The sequence below is a fragment of the Halichoerus grypus genome, chromosome 2 (assembly GCF_964656455.1).
Source record: "Halichoerus grypus chromosome 2, mHalGry1.hap1.1, whole genome shotgun sequence".
In the NCBI taxonomy this organism is placed as follows: Eukaryota; Metazoa; Chordata; class Mammalia; order Carnivora; family Phocidae; genus Halichoerus; species Halichoerus grypus.
In genome coordinates, this window is record NC_135713.1 from 42,214,934 (window position 1) to 42,232,636 (window position 17,703).

The 17,703-nt window shown below is 52.0% G+C and overlaps 1 protein-coding gene across 4 annotated transcripts in view; it reads right to left on the reverse strand.

Moving 5' to 3' along the window:
* TNIP1 (TNFAIP3 interacting protein 1) overlaps positions 1-16,407 on the reverse strand; it is a 48,728-nt gene extending 32,321 nt beyond the window's left edge. For 2 of the 4 annotated variants that reach the window (XM_078066757.1, XM_078066756.1), the window contains exon 1: positions 10,833-11,008. The gene's annotated coding sequence lies outside the window, so the exon portion shown is untranslated. Of the gene's footprint in view, positions 1-10,832; positions 11,009-16,387 lie in introns of those variants that run through there. The other 2 variants (XM_078066755.1, XM_078066754.1) reach the window with 2 other exon arrangements.
* Between the last annotated feature and the right edge of the window lie 1,296 nt (positions 16,408-17,703).

Below are 17,703 nucleotides of genomic sequence, written 5' to 3' on the forward strand. Positions count from 1 at the left end.
TGTAAGGGCAATGAGTCAGGGCCCAGAACATGAAGACCAAGGTCACCCAACAAGTGAGGATGGAGCTGGGACTGAAGGTCCTTGCTCTCTCTCTAGTCTGCCCACTGCCCTCGCACTCCGTTTCAGCTCCTGCACTGAAGAGCTTTGGCCCAGCAGAGACTGTCTTGTGATCAGCCACGTGCTGGTGCCGGGAGGGGGGCTCCCAGGCCCTCCAAAGGAGATGAGTTTGCAAGGCCTGTAACATCTGCAAAATACCTAGTATCTTCCCAAGCTTTGTTTTCCCATCTGATTGTCATAACAGTCTTGGGAAGAAGGCAGGGCTGGTGTCCGTTTGACAGATGAGGAAACTGAGGCCCACTTGGGAACGTTAATAAGCTCAAACTAAGGCCGCCGGGCACTGGCAGCACGCTGGGGGTAAATGAAGTTCTCCCCGCCCCAGAGGGAAAAGTCCAAGCCGATCTCTGGTACCGGGAGCCAGGAGGTCCCAAGAGGTCCCAGGAGGTCGCCAACGGCCACCTCCCCAGGCAGAGGCCGGGGCTGCCCGGGATGCCAGTGGGAGAGGCTAACAGAGGGCTGAAGGGAAGTGGTCTCTAGGACAGAGAGTCAGAAGGTGCTAGATCTACTCTGCTGCCTTTCATGGCCATGGGCAAGCCTGTGCACTCTGCACGTCAGTTCCCTCGTGTGCAAAGGGAGGAACCTGGACTAGAGAAACCAGGTGATGGTGTCGAGCTGGCCTAAGGATCCACAGAGACCCAAGCCTTGGGAGCCAGCAGCAAGGCAAGGAAAGAGAGGGGATCTGACATACTCAGGATGGTACAGCCATGGAGTCCGGAAGAAAGGGTCCCGACGTGCCATTTTCTTCAGTCGGGAAGAAAGGGTCCCGACGTGCCACACCCGGGTGTGGGGTGAAGCAGGTGAGGCACGCAGCACGACACTGAAAGGGGTTCTGGGGGGCAGGAGCCCTGCTCCTGGGCTGCACCTGGGGGCCTCACCAGTGTCTGCCCCTCCCTCATCCCAGCCCTGTCTGCCCCTGTCCACTGCTGGAGGCTGCATGCCTTTTCTGAGCCTCCACTGCGTCTGCTGCAAAACAGGGATAAGGAGGGCACCTGGGTGGCTCAGTCGTTAAGCATCTGCCTTCGGCTCAGGTCATGATCCCAGAGTCCTGGGATCGAGCCCCGCATCGGGCTCCCTGCTTGGCAGGAAGCCTGCTTCTCCCTCTCCCACTCCCCCTGCTTGTGTTCCCTCTCTCACTGTCTCTCTCTCTGTTAAATAAATAAATAAATAATCTTATATAAAAAAAAAACACAGGGGTAAGGAGAGAACCTACCTGCTGTCAGATTAATGAAATTAAATGCAACGATATGTGTACGGTGGGAAGGGAGTTCTCACTTTCTACTTCGTACTTCCTGATTACTTGATTTACTCAACAAGAAACACATTCATTTTATAATAATAAAATTTCCAAAGTAATAATGATTTGTGTATAGCACCTAGTTAAATGCCTAGCACGCAATGGGTTCTCAGTAAAAGGTTGGGGCAGCCCCACAACTCTGCCCCACTGATTTAGGGCCAAGTCTCCCCCACTCCCATCTACTCCCCCTTTTAACGGAGTTTTTAGGTTCCTCTGCGGGCTCAGTAAGCTAGGTTGTGACCCCCACTTAATTTCTGGTAACTGCAAAAAGCCATTAAGCAGGGACACTGGTCCAACCACAGCCAGTGAAGATGCGGCCCCAGCCCCATTCACCATCAGGGGAACTATGGACCCAGGGTCATCCATCAAAGAGCCCACCTTGGCATCCTTGCCACGAGCCCAGGGCTTACTCGGTCTTTACAACAATTCAGTAATAAAGAGGCTGCAGGTATATCATGTAATACAAGGAACTGGGCCCAGAAGCTGTGGGATCTAGGCAAGGACCGCCAGAGCAAACATCTGCCCCTCACTGGGCCTCAGTTTCCCAAAAGGAGGGGTTTGTATTTGCAACACTAGCAATAACATAAAGGATCGACTAGACAACCTTTACGGCCCCTTCTAGTTCTGACATTCTGGAACCTGCAATTTATTATCACCCCTTTCTATAACCTTCTGACCTTGAGAAGGCTGCTCTCCTCAGCTCCAATCCCTCCTAATGCCCAGGTGGATTTCCCTGAACCAAGAGGCCTCCTACAAGTGCTATCCGGGTGCCTTCACCTCCCCCAAGGGCAGTCGGAAACCCACAGATGATGTCTGCAGCCCTTCGCTGGGTGCTCCCCCCACTCCCTAGCATGCACCCTGGCTCCAGCCCCGCTTGAGGACTGTGTCCCTCACGCACAGCATGCATCTTCTCTGTGTCCTCCTTCCTTCCCTCCCCTGCGCGGACTCACCCTCCGAGGGAGGCACACTGCCTCCACTCGACCTCCAACACCCAGGCTCCATACCACAGCCTGGGGCCAAGGGGGTGGACCAGAGCCATGAGCCAGCTGGAACCACTGGGAAAGAAGGACAAGGAGCCTCTGCTGAGGGCTGGGAGAGAGGCCGGCAGTCAAGGGCCACCAGAGGCCTGGCGCTGGGCTGCATCATGAGGCACATGGCCTCATTTTCTTCTCACTGCATAGAGAGGAAAATTATCCCTGTTTTCCAGCAAGGAAACCTCCTCCCAGCTAGACAGTGGTATCTCTATTTTTCAGATAAGGAAGCGGACTCAGAGAGGTGAAGTCACTTGCCTAAGAACACACAGCTGGCGAGCGGCAGAACAAATAATTTGGCCTCAACGTGCCAGGCTCCAGCACTGCTCCCCCCACCCACCCCACCCCCTGCTCCCTGCACGGCCTGAGAGACAACAGGCTGAAGCTCAGTGGGAGGAAACCAGTCCTGCCACCTGGCTATCTGGAACAGACTCCCAAGTTCGCAGCCCCTGCCTCTACATATCTCTAACTTTGTGTACAGTCGGGTCCCAGTCTGCCCCTGATCACCTGCAGTCACCGGGGCTTAGAATCTCAGGCTGCAAGGAAGCTCAGGGGAAATGCAGCCCTGTGCTTCTCCAGTCCCCAGGGGAGCCAAGGGACTCCGGATAACCATCTTTGGTGACCCAACTTCCTCCCTAAGGGCCTTCCCCTGGGGAGCCAACACTGGCTATAGTCAGACAACTCCCAGCTCTCCTTCCACCAGCCCTCACTCTGCCCTCTGGGGTTCTGCAATCAGGAGTCTGGAATCAGTTCAGCCCTGAAGACACGTGGAACCTGCAGCATTCTCTTAAAGCTAATCAGACCCTGTTCCCTGTGCTGTTCCTTGAAGGACTGGCTTGCAGACCCCTCCCTATCCACCCCGCTCAACCCTCTACCCCTACCCTATCTGTAGTGGGTCCTGAAACTGGACACAACACTCCAGGTGTGGTTTACCTGACCAAACAGAGGAACTTTCACTTCCACCTTTTTAGGTATTATGTTTCTTTTGATGTAGCCTTGTATACACTTGTTTTTGTTAATAGCTGGGCCACCCACAGCAAAGAATGTCCTTTCTCAATGATGTCAACACCTGCTTGCACACCTGATTAGCTGAGAACAAAGTTCTCTTACAGAAAAGTATGCTTTGAGGTTTTAGTTATCTACAGGGCCAGAGGATACTGCCTGAATCAGTAATCCTCTACCTAAGATTCTAGAAATCTCTTCGTCACTGCCCACAGGGGCTGAACAAAGATCTGCATTGCCACAGCTTTATAACAGCAAAAATGTCCTATATGTCCACCAGGGAGGCACTGGTTTAATAAACCACGGTGCGGACACTCACTGGAATACTATGCAGCCATCAAAAAGAATGGGGCACACTGCTTTGCAAGGAGATGTCCATAAAACATCATTAAGAATAAAAAGCAAGGGGCGCCTGGGTGGCTCAGTTGGTTAAGCGGCTGTCTTCAGCTCAGGTCATGATCCCAGGGTTCTAGGATTGAGTCCTACATCGGGCTCCTTGCTCAGCGGGGAGCCTGCTTCTCCCTCTGCCTGCCGCTCCCCCTGCTTGTGCTCTGTCTCTCTCTCTGACAAATAAATAAATAAAATCTTAAAAAAAAAAGAATAAAAAGCAAAGTATAATAGAACACTATTTTTTTAAGTTTATTAATTTTTTTAGTAATCTCTACATCCAATGTGGAGCTCCAACTTATGACCTGGAGACCAAGAGTCGTATGCTCTTCCAACTGAGCCAGCCACACACCCCAGGATACTTTTTTCTCTAAACATACAACTACATACATGTCTATATGTATGTATGTGCATATATATGTATATATACATATACGTATATAAAATCTTAAATGTGTATAGGAAAAAGTTTGGAAAGATACACACCAAACTGCTACTGGTAGATAGCTCTAGAGGAGGACCTGGGATAGGGACTGGAAACAAAAGAAACATTCATTTTACCTACAAAATTTAAACTCTTTACAAGGGAAATCTAGTCCTGTTCTATTGAAAAAAATTAATTTAAAAATATAGTGGCAACAGGGGCAGGGGAGAAGAAGGAGAGAGAAGACAGCTTTCACTTTTTACTTTATATCTTTTGTATTGCTTGAGTTTGGGGGGGTTTTCCTTCAATGAGAATGTTATTTTGTAGCTTTTTTTAAAAGGGATATTTTAAATTAAGTTTTAAAAATGTAAGTGTCTTGACAAGGTCAGAATAATAGGGAAGGCCCCTTGTTCTAGCACCAAATGAGGCTGGAGGGCTACGGGGAAGGGTGAGAGCTCATTATGTACCTGCCTCATACGGACACACAAGGCTGGAGGGATCTGATCATCAATAAGGAGGAAAAGTCTAGAAACAAGTTTTCTAGTCAGAAAAGCCAGTGGGTGGAGAGTTGGCAACTGCAGAGGAGAGTTTCAACCTGGTACCTGGATCTGGCTTCAGGAAGGCCAGGGCTGGCCTTGAGGTGACAAAGATGGGAAGAGAAGCAGCGACTTTGGATAATCACCCTCAACCGGGAACAAGTACAAAGCTCCCCGCCCACTGCCTGTGGGTCCTCACACCAGGTACACCTGCTTTGCTGGAGAGGAAGCCGAGCCCAGACAGGTGCAGGGCTTGGCTCAAGGCCACACAATTCCCAAGGGACGAAGCAGAACCCACACCTGATCATCACATCACTGGTCCCACCCGGTACTCCCCGTCGCCAAAAGCTCCCTGGGAAGACAGCCCAGCAACCCCAGCCCACCTTCCTTCTATTCCATGCATGCCTCCTCTCAGCTTCTGGGATCCACAGGTACACAAAGTCCACACCTAGAAGCCGGCTTTCCTCCCAGCAGCTGGGACCTCACTTAGCCCACAAGGACTGCCTCGACTATCAGCTAGGGGGACAAAGGGCACTAGGTCCACTCTTAGACAAAAGGGATGAAGGACTTGGCTGTCCTTCTGTCTCCCCGTCCCCAGTGTGCCCAAAGCTGGTTTACCCAATGAAGGGTTTCTCCAACCCTGTAACTCCCCCCTCTACGGGGGAAGAGGACAACTTTTAAGAATTCCCCGTCTCTAAATATGGTGGAAGGAGGGCTCATTGGGTTCAAATCCTGGCTCTGCTCCTTGCCATGTGACCCTGAGCTGGCCTCACTTCCCTTGTTCCTCCCTATGGAAATGCTGGGAGGACCAATTAGGAACCACAGAGCTCTCTATAGACCTAGAAGTGCCACCCCAACAGAAGCCATAATGGCTAGCAAGGGGACAACTGGACAGGGGTAAGACCACTCAGATAAAAGCCAAAGATATCTTGTTCTAGCAGCAAAGGCTAGAAACTCCCTGATGAAGACGAAAACAAATAGATACACTGGGGCAAGTTCATACCAGGGAATACGATGCAGCCGTGAAAATGAATGAACTACAGCTAGAGATATGAACATCACTGAATCTCACAAATATAATATTATGCAAAACAAGGAAGTTGCACAATACGGACAGTATGATGGCACTTAAACAGCATTCTTAAACATACAAAACTGTACTACGTATTGTGTAAGGAGCCCTACGCTTATAATACAAGTATAGAGAAATATAAGAGAATAAACTTTAAATTCAGAACACTTGCTACTTCCAGATGGGAGGGAAAGGGGATGATCAAGGAGAAATTTCAGGTGTACAAAAATGTGTCATTTCCGAAGCCAGATGGGTGGGTGCCCGGTGCGTGCATGTTACCCTCTACGTCTGAAAGATTCCTTCGTGTTTTCCAAAAGTTAGTGTTGCTCTCCTTCGGCTCCTGTTCTTCCCCGGGGTTGGGCCTGGGGAGGGGAGAGCACTGGCAGGGGCAGAAGTGGGGATGTGGAGGCACCAGGGTTCCCCAGAGCACTGCTGAAGCTGGCCACAAGAAGGCCAGGATGATGGCCTGCCAGACGGTGGAAAGCGGAGCGAGCACTCTCCAGTGTGGGTGGAGACCAAACCAAAGGCCCCTGACTCATGGGCCACCCCCATGCCCGCCCTAAAAATACCAGCTCTGGCCTCTGAGTATGACTCCTTGGTGACACAACTCCCACGGCGCCCCCACCCCCCCCACACACATACATCTGCTGGGCCACCTGGTTTGTCCACCCCGTAGGTGTTCAAGGGCACAGGGAACAGCTTCAGGGTGAGGTCCCTGGGGAGAGAAGAGCTCAGCCTTGCCTGGAGACAAAGAGCCAGCTAGCTGCTCCTCAGGCCAGTCATCTGTTCCTTTTGGAAGAGTGACTGTCCTGGGCCAGTCACGGGGGGAAAAACATCAAAAACTTCCTGCAACTAACAGGCTGAGGTGACTGCCAAGGTCTGTCTCTGGAGGCTGGGGAGCTCTGCTCCGTGGAACAAAGCGAGCTTCCCCCTGCCTCCCTGAGCCTTCCTTTTGGCAACTCTCCAGAGGGCCCCGGACACCTTCCCTTCCAACAGGGACAGGGCAAAGAGGAGCAGGCAGTGCGGGCCGGCAGGGGGGCAGCAGCAAGGAGAAGTGGGGAGGGAGGGGGCGCCCAGAGAGGCCTGGCCCCCCGGGAAGAGCTCAGGAATGGATGGAGCCAGAGAGAGGGCAGCCCGGTCACTGGGCCACAGAGTTTTTAAGAGCTGAAAGAGAACATTCTAAGACGTCAGCCAGTGCAATCTCCACGCTGCAGCTGGGACACCAAAGCCAGCGAAGGAAGAAGACCTGCCGGAGGCTGCACAGGATGGCAGTGACGCAGAGGGGAGGCAAACCTAGGCCTTCGGGTGCCAGCCGTGCACTCTCTTACCGCACGGCACCGTGCCCTTCCTCCCTCCAAGTGGTCAGGTGGGCAAGGAGGGAAAAGGGAGGTGAGATTGGAAGAAGCTGCACCTAGGGGGGCTCACTGAAAGCTAACCAGCCATGACATGGGAGGAGGCTGTCTATAAGGTACAGCACTCCCTGACTCTGGGGGTGGGGGTCAAGCCAAGACTGGATGATCACCTGCGGAGGGGCTGGGTGCTGTTGAGGGGACGGGGGCCAGATGTCCTCTGCGCCCCTCCCACATGTAAGTGTCCACGTTTCCAAACAGGGATGGAAAGACATCGGACCCAGAGCAAAGGACAACCCATCCAGAGAGGACACAGCATGGTCCATAGGTGGCAGAGGGGTTAAAGGCGAGTTATCCCAAAGCATGAAAAATCGGACCATCCCCACCATCTCCTACTGAAATCCCATCAGCATGCTCACGATTATCCTCACTCCCAAGATCAGCAGCTAGCACTGATCAGCCCTGTGCTGTCCCATTCATTCGCAGCACCAGAGAAGACAGCACTGACATGGGACGACCTTACAGACCAGGGAGCAGGGGCCGCACCCACTCAGGTGTGCCAAACTCTGAAGCACACGCTCTCCACCAGGGGTTCCCACAGTGCACCACAGCCACGCAGCAGCACGGCCACCGCCCTCTGGATTAGCCCCTCTGGGGACACGGTCCGATATGTGTTTAACAAGCCGCCCAGGTGCTTCACGTGCACGCTTACGTTTGCCAACCAACCACTCTAATCACTTCCCGATGCTGCCACAGGGAGAAACCACAACTTCTCTGCCCGGTAGCCAAGACCTTAGGGTTTTTCCTGGTCCGGCTGGCCAGCTCCCCCAACCCAACAGAGCCTTACCCCAAACCCTCTACCCAGTCTACTACGTTCCAGAAGGCACGCAGGCCCCACTCTGCACTCATCATCTTACTAGAGCCTGGCCTTGAAGCTACCTCCCCCGAGAAGCCCCCTGGCCCCCTGGTGCCCCCGAATTGCCCTGCACTCCAGTGAGACTTATGCTGGGCACCTGCTGGCATGCAATGCCTTCCAGACCACACTCAGAGCACATTTCTCCCCATTCCACTACAAGTTTCTGGAGGGCCAGGCTCGTTCCTTATGCACCTGAGCATCATGCTCCTCTAGAAGCCTGGGCATGAGGCCAGTCGGGGAAAATTTGCTGACTATAAGAAAGAAAAAAAAAATCCCCTCGGGGAGCAAGTTCTGGTTCTCATCCTGACGTTGCCACTACCCTTCTGGGACAAGCGCCTTCCCATCTCCTGGCCTCAGTTCCCGCATCTGTGAAATGCACCATTATTCTTGTTTCTTCTACTCTACTCATCCACTGAACAAACCCAGCAGAGCCTTACCCCCAGACACTGTGATCCAGGATCAGAGATGCACATGCACTAAAGTGGTTCCTGCTCTCCCCCTTCTGCTCCAGGAAAAGAGAAAGGCAACAAACAAGGAAACTCTAAACGTTATTATATTCTAGACACTAAGTTCCATACATATACTTTCTCATTCGCAAATAAACAAGATTATTTCAGAGCATGATGAGCGTACAAAAACACAATAGTAATATGACAGAAAGTGAAAAAAGGGGCCACTTTGCATAGAAAGGTCAGGCAAGGCCCCTCTAAGGAGGTGATATTTGCGCTGAGACTTGACAGATAAGGAAGAACCAGCCATGTAAAGAAATGAGAAAGGCGTTCCAGGCAGAAGGAACAGCACATACAAAGGCCTCAAGTCAAGAACAAGCTTGGCACGTTGGAGGGAAAAAAAAAGCAGGCTGTCCTGGCTAAATAGCAGAGCAAGCAGCTGCCGTACCCAGGAGTACTCAGAGAGACAGACAGACAGACGACCACCTACAATTGTGAGGTGCTCAAACCAGGTGGGCCTGACCCACCCCAGGACATCTGGGCCCCAACTCACAGGCAGCATTAGGGGTAAGGGTATGAGTCAGACCCCACGGCTTCCTGGGGCCCCCAAAGACCTGGTGTGGGCATAGGGGCGGGTACCACCCCTCAGCATGAGAACCTCACCGTACCCCCAGGACACCCATTGGTGGGGGAAAACAGGATCACAGAAGTATGTAGAATATAAGACACTCACAACTGCAGCCCCCAGGGGGCCATGATCAAGTGCTTCCATGAAGGGCCAGTTCCTGATTACACTATTTTCCCAGGACACAGAGAGGACAGAAAGCTTGGTCAGTGGAAAAGGAACAGAGTGATACTATTCAAGGCTTATTGGTCTTGGCCAAGTCTTAACCTTTGTGGGCCTCAATTTCCCCATTTGAAAATTGAGGCTACTATTAGTGACTCTCTCCCAGGGTTGTTGAAAAGATTAAATGAGACACTGAATATAAAGCACTGTGCCTGGCAGAGGTAAGTGTTCATAAATGTACGCTGTCATCATTACCGCTCTTGGTTTTTCACTACCTCGGTTCTGTCTTCTGTAAGGATATTAATACAACATCACAAGACTCCTATGCCTTTGTACTAATAAATATGCCGCCTCCTAATGCAATATCCATGATCAGGAATAAAGAAAAAAATTGAGATTCATGTTTCCTGACCTCTCATCCGATGCTGAATTCCCCTCTACCATACCCTGCTGTTTGGAAAATACATGCTGATTAAATTCTATTTTCATGATACTGTGCAATTAAAATGATGCATTAGGAATCCACAGATTTCTCTGTACTGTCATTCTGCAAGAAGGTGGGGATGGACGTTGCTGATTCTTCTGCATCATCCACAAACCACCCCAACCAAAACACAATCTCTCACCCGGTCCCACAAAATTCACGCCCACCTCCATACATACAATTAATGAATGTACAATGTAATCACTTCCATATGTACCATCACACACACACACACACACAAACACACACATACACAAATGTTCTACAGTGGAAAACTCACCCATACCTAAAAACTGCACACCTAAAATCACTCCCAGGAACTCACTACAGCTACCCTGCACCGCACATGCACACAAATGTTGCCTCCAACAGTGTGCCAAGTATGTTCAAAAGAAACTGGACAGCAGGAACGCTGGAGCCAAATGCCAGGCTTTGAATCCTGACTTTGCAACTCCCTAGCTGTGTGACCCCAATCTCCAGGTGCCTCGGTTTCCTAAACTGTAAAATGGGGATGATAATAACAATATTCATTTTAAAGAAAGATGTGACAATTACAAGAGTTTAATACACGAAAAGGGTTTAGATCAGCACTTGGAAAGCACCCAATAAATTATTATTTTCTTCTTCATTCCGTGCGCACACTGCTTCCAAGCTGGTCTCGCACACGAACCCAGACCCGCGCCGGCCCACTTCCCCCACCCGGCTGGTCCGCACGCCCTGCACACCGCCTGCACGCCGTTCCCAGACGCGCTCGCCCACGCAGTGCGCAGGCGCGCCCACCGCCCTCCGCGCGGGGCAGGGATTCGCCGCCGCCGGACCCCGCCGCCGGGACCTCGCGCGCCGGGGCCCAGGAGCCGAAAAGTCCAGGCCACCGGGCCGGGCCCGACCAGCCCCTTCCTCCGCAGCCCGGTCCCTGCCGAGGCTGTGAACGGCCGGGTCGCGGACTCCCTTCCGCCCCAGCCCCGCTCCGGCCGGCCGGCTTACCTCAGGTTGGGGGCCCTGGAGCACACCGTCCCCCTCTCTGCGTCCAGCCCCGGGTCCCAGGACGGGTTATCGGCCGCGGCCAGTATCTGGCCCTCCTGCGCTCCGCGGGCTCCTGGGCCGGGGCGGAGGACGGCGCCGGGGACGAGGAAGTGTCAGGGGCAGGGCCGCCCTACCCCTGGGAAAGTCCCCGGCGATTGACAGGCCGCTCGCCCAATCGCGCTACGCCCTGGGGGCGGGCCCGCGGCCGCGGGGGTGGGACGGAGCGAGGTAAACAGCAGCCGCCCGGGGAGGTCCGGGGCTGAGAGCGGCTGAGCCGGCGCGGGTACCCCTGCCCGCGGGCCAGCCCCTCGTGGCACTCCCCGCGCCGGAAGCCCCAGAGTCCGGGATGAGGCCGGAATTTCAGAGCGGAGACGAGCCGCAGAGACCACCCCATCCTTTCCTTGCTGCCAGGGGCTCGTGGACCAGAGCGGGGAGGGGACTTGCCAAAAGGCACGTAAGCATCTGGAGCTGAGCCAGAGCTAGAGCTCAGGGCCCCAGAGTTGGGTCCAGGGCGCTCCCGAACAACTTCGCAGAGCTCCCAGAAATTCAAGCTGAAAGGACCCCCTAAAGAACTTTTCTTTCCTTTTTTTTTTTTTTTTTTTTTTTGCATACTTACTGCCCCAGACATTGTAAGCATTTTGCATGCTTTACTTTATTTCTTTCGCAGGGCCACCCTTGTTTACTGTAAATAAATTAACATAACAGGCACTGAGAGGTTAGTTGACAGTAAGTGGCTGAACCAAGATTCAAACCCCGGTGGGCAAATCTAGAGTCCGCCTCCCACCCTGTCTGCGTATTTGTGGGACAGATCGTCCAAACAGCTGTGGGATTTCCCAGACCCTTAAGGAGCGGCTTGGTTTAACGGTGGGAACACTTTCTTTGGTTTCTCTTTAAGCCCATCATTTTATTTAAGAGAGTTTTAATTTCAAAGAAGGACCTAAACTGGGAATAAAGGACAGCTCTGTAAGTGGGGGTAAATATAGCTTTATGAAAAACCAATTGCAAAAGACTCATTTCCCGGGAACTGATGAAAACTTAGTCATTGACAGGCCCTGGTCCTCAGAAATGACTTGGCGAGCTATTTCATACAGGCCCTCATTTTACAGAAGAGAGATCTGTCAATCAACTGCGACTGTGAACAGACACACACACACCCCTATCCAAGTAGAAACCTAATTGGAGGATTCTCCTCTCAGGCCTTGTGACTTCGATTAATTCAAAGCTGTGTTGAAATTCTGGGATGCCTTTAGTTACTTCAAAAGTGTTACCACATTCTCAAAACAATACTAATTTTTGTTCATTTTAACTAGGAAAAGAAGTACTCATAGACTCTGATTTTAAAGAGGGTGGGGAGAGGGGGATGCAAGGGCCAAGCAAAGCACCTTTGAGTGTCACCAACGGGCGGGTACAGAAGGATTAGAGTCTGGGGCTGGTTCACCAGCGGCTCACAGGAATCACCCCTACCCATTAGGCTTCCCCAAACTGGCTTTCTTCCTGCTCTTTGTCTACAGCTCCCAATTTGCCTCCTTCTGGAATGCTGTCTTCCTAATCTCAACCCAAGTCTTCTCACGAACACTGAAATTTACTTTAAAAAAATGAAGAGTCTCCACCTATTTGCATTTTGCTTCCAAACAATTTCAGCTGTTTTTGTAAAATGTCTGACCTTCGAGAGTTAGGCAAATAGCTTCATCCCTTAAAGTGCCTGATGACCCCTAAGTGGACTTGCTGGACAGTACTCTGGTATGACATAAAAAGGTCATGTGGTCATTTTTTTTTTTTGACTGATTCCCTATTTTGACATAATTTTTCTTAACACAATGTTTGAGAAAATGCTCTTCAAAGTCATGACCACACCCACCCCTTCCCTCCTTTTAAGTCTTAAATTGAATTTAGAGTTTGAATTCAGAACTTCCTACCATGTTAGAAGCCATGGAGACCATTGTTCACTATCCCCTATTTGACAGATAAGTAAACTGAGGCCTCAGTATAGTAAAGGATTTGTTCAGGGCCGCATCCATTGAGTGATGCCTGTTGGAAGCCAGGACCTTGGTTTTCCAGTTATATGTGCTCTTTCCACAGCACCATGTTGTCTTTCCAGTGTCATGATTTTTCCTACAGAAACTCAACACTCATTATGAACACAGGCTATGAATTTAACTAACTGGGTTCTAACCCCTACTCAACCACTTGCTACCTGGGTGGTCTCCCTAAGCCTCAATTCCTCTCTGAAAAATGGAGGAAATTGTATCTTACCCCTCAGGTGATCATGAGGATAAATGAGTTAATGCAAGGAAAGCTTGGCACCGAGTAGGCATTCGAGAAACGATAGTGGTGTATAGACACAGATTGCAGACACTGGACAGAACTTCACTGTTAAACCCAGGAATGCACCCTCCCCAAGTTCCATGTCACCATCCACATCCTCAGTGGTCCCCGAGACCCCTGGCAGGATAGAAATAGGGCCCCTAGCCTGGCACCCCCTGCCACCCCCAGGTCTGGAAGGAGATGTCCGAGCCAAGAGCTGAGTGACTCAGGCAGCTGGAAATTTCTTGCTCTTCCAGAGTGACAATAAGCACCTGCACAAAGCCCCACCTGGGAGGAGAATCAAAGGCCTGTGTTTTATTTTGTTTTTGTTTTAAAGCATGCAACTTCCCAGTCTCCTTTCCACCACTCCCTCCCTCTGCATCCCCTCCATAAGGATGCTCCAAAGTAAGACCGAAGTCCACATTTGAGGGAATTAAAAAACATACCAAGAAACTCACCCATAACCGACTGAGCTTTAAATCAAATGCCTAAAAAGGAGTGGCGGTGACGTATTAAAAACATTAAGAGGTAACATTTACGGAGTATTTGCCGTGTGCTGGGTCTGCAGTTTGACATAACAGGGTATCTCCCAACCACCCTGAGGTCATTACCCCTGTCATCCCCATTTCACAGATGAAACTGGGGCTTTGAGGTGTTAGATGACTTGCCCAAGGTCTTACACAGCAACAAGTCCTAAGTTCTTTCCGCTCTTAAGCATTAGGTGATGGAGTCTTGCCAGCCAGTAAGACAGAGCTCAAAATGCCAGTCCTTAAAGGCTCGTTTAGAAAGGATCAGACCCAGGCTTTCTCTCACAAGGATAAAGCCACCAAGGGCTCGAGAAGGGTAGGGACTTGCTAGAGGTCTCACAGCAAGTTTGTGATCAGTACTGATGGCTAGAACCCAAGGCTCCTTCTCCCAGAGCAGTGCTATTTCCACACACCCCACGGCTGGGAAGACGAGCTTCAAAAGCCAGCCAGCTCAGCCTTACTCTAGTAGGTGAATTTGTGAGTTGGGGTCTTGGCTTCAGGGGAATGAAACTCAAGCTGAGAGGCTAATGAACTAGGAAGAGAGGGATCCCGGGTCTGGGTCCCTTCCTTCCACCCAGTCTCCCAGCTCTATAGCCGGAGGCAATCTGGGGAATATAAAACCCATGGTGGATTCTAGCTGCTTTTTGGTATTGGGTGTGTGCACATGAGAGAGAGATTTGAGTGATAGTTAAATGAGAAATGCATGTCAAGCCCATGATGTTGACTGAAATTGTGGTAGGTAATCATATTTTTTTGGTAAGAAATAAAGAAGTGAGCAGAACCTATGGTCCCTGTTTCCCACCCTTGGCCTCAGAAGCCTTTTTAACTCTATCTTCCTCCCAAATCACCGCATAAGGGGTGGACAGACGGCTCTGAGAGATCCCTAAGTTTTCACGTTCATTAGGCACCTGAAGGTGAATCAAACCCTATCATACTCACAATTTGCCCCTCCTCCAAGAGGATGTGGGTCATGCAAGGGTTAGGGTATGGGCTCTGGAGTCAGACAGATCTGGGTTTAGGTCACTGGCCTGCCCGCCCTTACACCTGTGATTGCTCTCTGCCTCTTTCTTCACCAAGAACACGAAGGGCAGAGTCCAGTGCATAGGGTAGAGAAAGAATGAGGTGCCACAGGGACTGGCATGAGTTAAAGGCAGCAAAGCCCAGGGCCCAGAGCTGCGGAGGAACTTGCCCTAGACCTCACAAAGTGTTCTCAGAAGCACCGGGCCTAGAAGGCATGTCTCCTGACTTTTTCTCCAAGGTCTTTCCTGTTTTCCTCCTTTTCCCTCCCAGCTGTTTCCACTGTGGCCCTGGGCCTGCCATTTACGATAGAGTTTCTAGGATGCCACTGGTGGATGGAGAAGAAAGAGCCAAGTGACTCTGGGAGGAAATTCCCGGCCCCAGAGCATATGTGGCCGGGCACCTCCCACAGTTCCCAGGAGCCCCAGGCTTCCCCTAGTGCACCTCCTCTACCTCTGGCCTCCCTGTCTTCAGGTCACGGTGTCAAGCCAGATCTGAGTTTGGATCCAAGCTTGCTTTTTGTCATCCTCCTGGAAGTGGGGAGAGGTCAGCCCAGCCCAGCCCAGCCCCTGAGGGAGGCAGCCCCGTGGGAACCAGACATTTCCCAATCCTGGGAAGCCCTGACAGGGCCCAGAGAGCAATCCTCCTACAGCCTCACCCCACGTCCTTTCTCATACTCCCCCTTCCAGGGTCCCCCCCCGCTCCCTCCATTCTTCTCTAGCCCAGAAGCCACTGTGACAGTGACTTGGTCTCTACACCTTGCCCCTCCTAGCCAGGGACTTCCCTGGGCTGGGCCTCTGACCAGCTCTGGAAAATCTGGACTGTTGGTGATTAAAGAGGAGGCCACCACCACTGTCTGCCAGCAATCACCCCCTCCCAGTGCCTCAGACCCTGTGTTGAAGGTTCAACCACCGAAGGGCCTGGCCAGCCCTAGGAGGAAAGCAGGTGGGAGAGCCCTCCAGAGATCCCTTTGCTCCAGCTCTGAGGAGGGTCCCAGCCCTCCATCGTGTTCCCCAGGGAGGCAGGGCTAGGCTCCCACCTGGTTTCTTCCTACCTCGCTATATAGACCACTAACGTGCCCAGTACACAGGCACACACCCACCCTCCAAAGCTCACATTCACACAGAGACACACACACATTCACGTAATGACCCAGACACAATGCAAACATAGACATGCTTGTGAACTTGCACTCACACGTATGCCTCAACAGGTCTGACACATGCTCACAAACATAGACACACATTCTCACACCAACACAAATCCACGCTCACACTTGTGAACCCAATCCCTTTCCTTCAGGGAAGGATAAGACAAAAATAGACTTTTCTTTTTTCCTTCCCTTGGGAAAAACTAGCAGCGATGAGAAAGAAACACAGTGGCTGAGGAGGGGGCAAGAAGAGGAGGGCAGGAAGAGGAAATAAGAAATGGAGGGAGAGAAGCAAGAGGAGAATGAGGCCAGGCAAGGAGGTAGAGAGACCCAGAGCCGAGCCCCGGGTGGGGGAAGAGGGAGCTGGCCCAGGGGAGCAGCCGACCCCAGCTGGCAGGAAAGTAGGAGGCCAGGCGGCTCTTGGCGCAGAGCTGGGGGGTGGTCTGGCAGCCCCGGCACCCTCGTGCAGTGAGCCCTAGCCCTGTCCTGGCCCGCTGCCCCTGGGCTGGGTCACTTACCTGGGGCAGGAGAAGACGAGGGTGGGTATAGCTGGGGCTGCCACCCTGTGAAGGCTCCTCGGCTCACTGTGCTTCTGCAGGAAGGAGGGCTGGGCTGGGCTGACTTTTAGGCAGGAGGGGAATTCCCCGAGCTGGAGGAGCCAGCCGCCAGGCAGCCCCACAAGGCCCAGCTGAGGCCCCATCCTGCCCCCCTGGCAGAGCACAGGGCCCTTCTTTGTCAGTGCCCCACCTGTCACTTCCCAGACTGGCTATCACTTGCCAAGCATTCTGGGAGGGGAGGGAGTTCTGGGGAGTCGCTGGAAGCCTGATGGTTCTGCGGCTGGACCAGGAACTAGCACAGGGGCAGCCCGGTCTGCCCACCCAACAGCCCACTGGCCCCCCCGCCCCCCCCCACTTCTCCCGAAGACTGCTAATTCCTTCTTTGCCTGAGGTGGGGGATTCCAGCACCCAGGGCCTTCAGGAAATGGCCAGATGCCCAGCCCATATCCTCCTCCCCCCATCCCTATTCCATCTGTTTCCATTTAGTGTCTGTGGACTCTCCACAGGGAAGGAAAAGGCCACTCCTTCCCTCTGTGCTGGGTCTCATTTCCATGTCCAGTGGGCCTTAGCGACCTACCCACCAAGGAGCAGCCCAGCTCTACACTAACCAGGTGGTTCTCCTGCGCCTCACTTCCCCATCCCAAGGGAGCCTCAGTAATCCCCTGCTGTCAAATGGGGATAATGAGTCCTTCTGGGCCTGCCTCCTGTGAGGGTGATTAAAATAGAATAATTCGCAGACATCCTTTCTAAAGGATTGAGTACTTTACAAACATAAGATCTTAGCTCATTATCCACCGAAAAGATGCTTGGTGAGGCCATGGGTTGGCTGTGGATGAGTTGGCCTTTCTTGATCATTGCAGATTCCGGAATTTGTTTGTTCTTTTTTTTTTTTTTTAAAGATTTTATTTATTTATTTGACAGAGAGAGAAACAGTGAGAGAGGGAGCACAAGCAGCGGGGGAGTGGGAGAGGGAGAAGCAGGCTTCCCGCGGAGCAGGGAGCACGACTCGATCCCAGGACCCTGGGATCATGACCAGAGCCAAAGGCAGATGCTTAACGACTGAGCCACCCTGGCGCCCCTGGAATTTCTTTGTTCTTAACAGCAACATTACAGACCACTGAGGATACAGGAATGGACAAGTCAGACCCACTTCCTGCCCACTCAGAGGTCACAGACCCTGGGGCTGCCCTGTCCAGTACGGTAGCCATAGGCCACCCATGGCTATTTAAATATAAATCAGCTAAAGTTAAATAAATGAATAACTAGTTCCTCAGTAG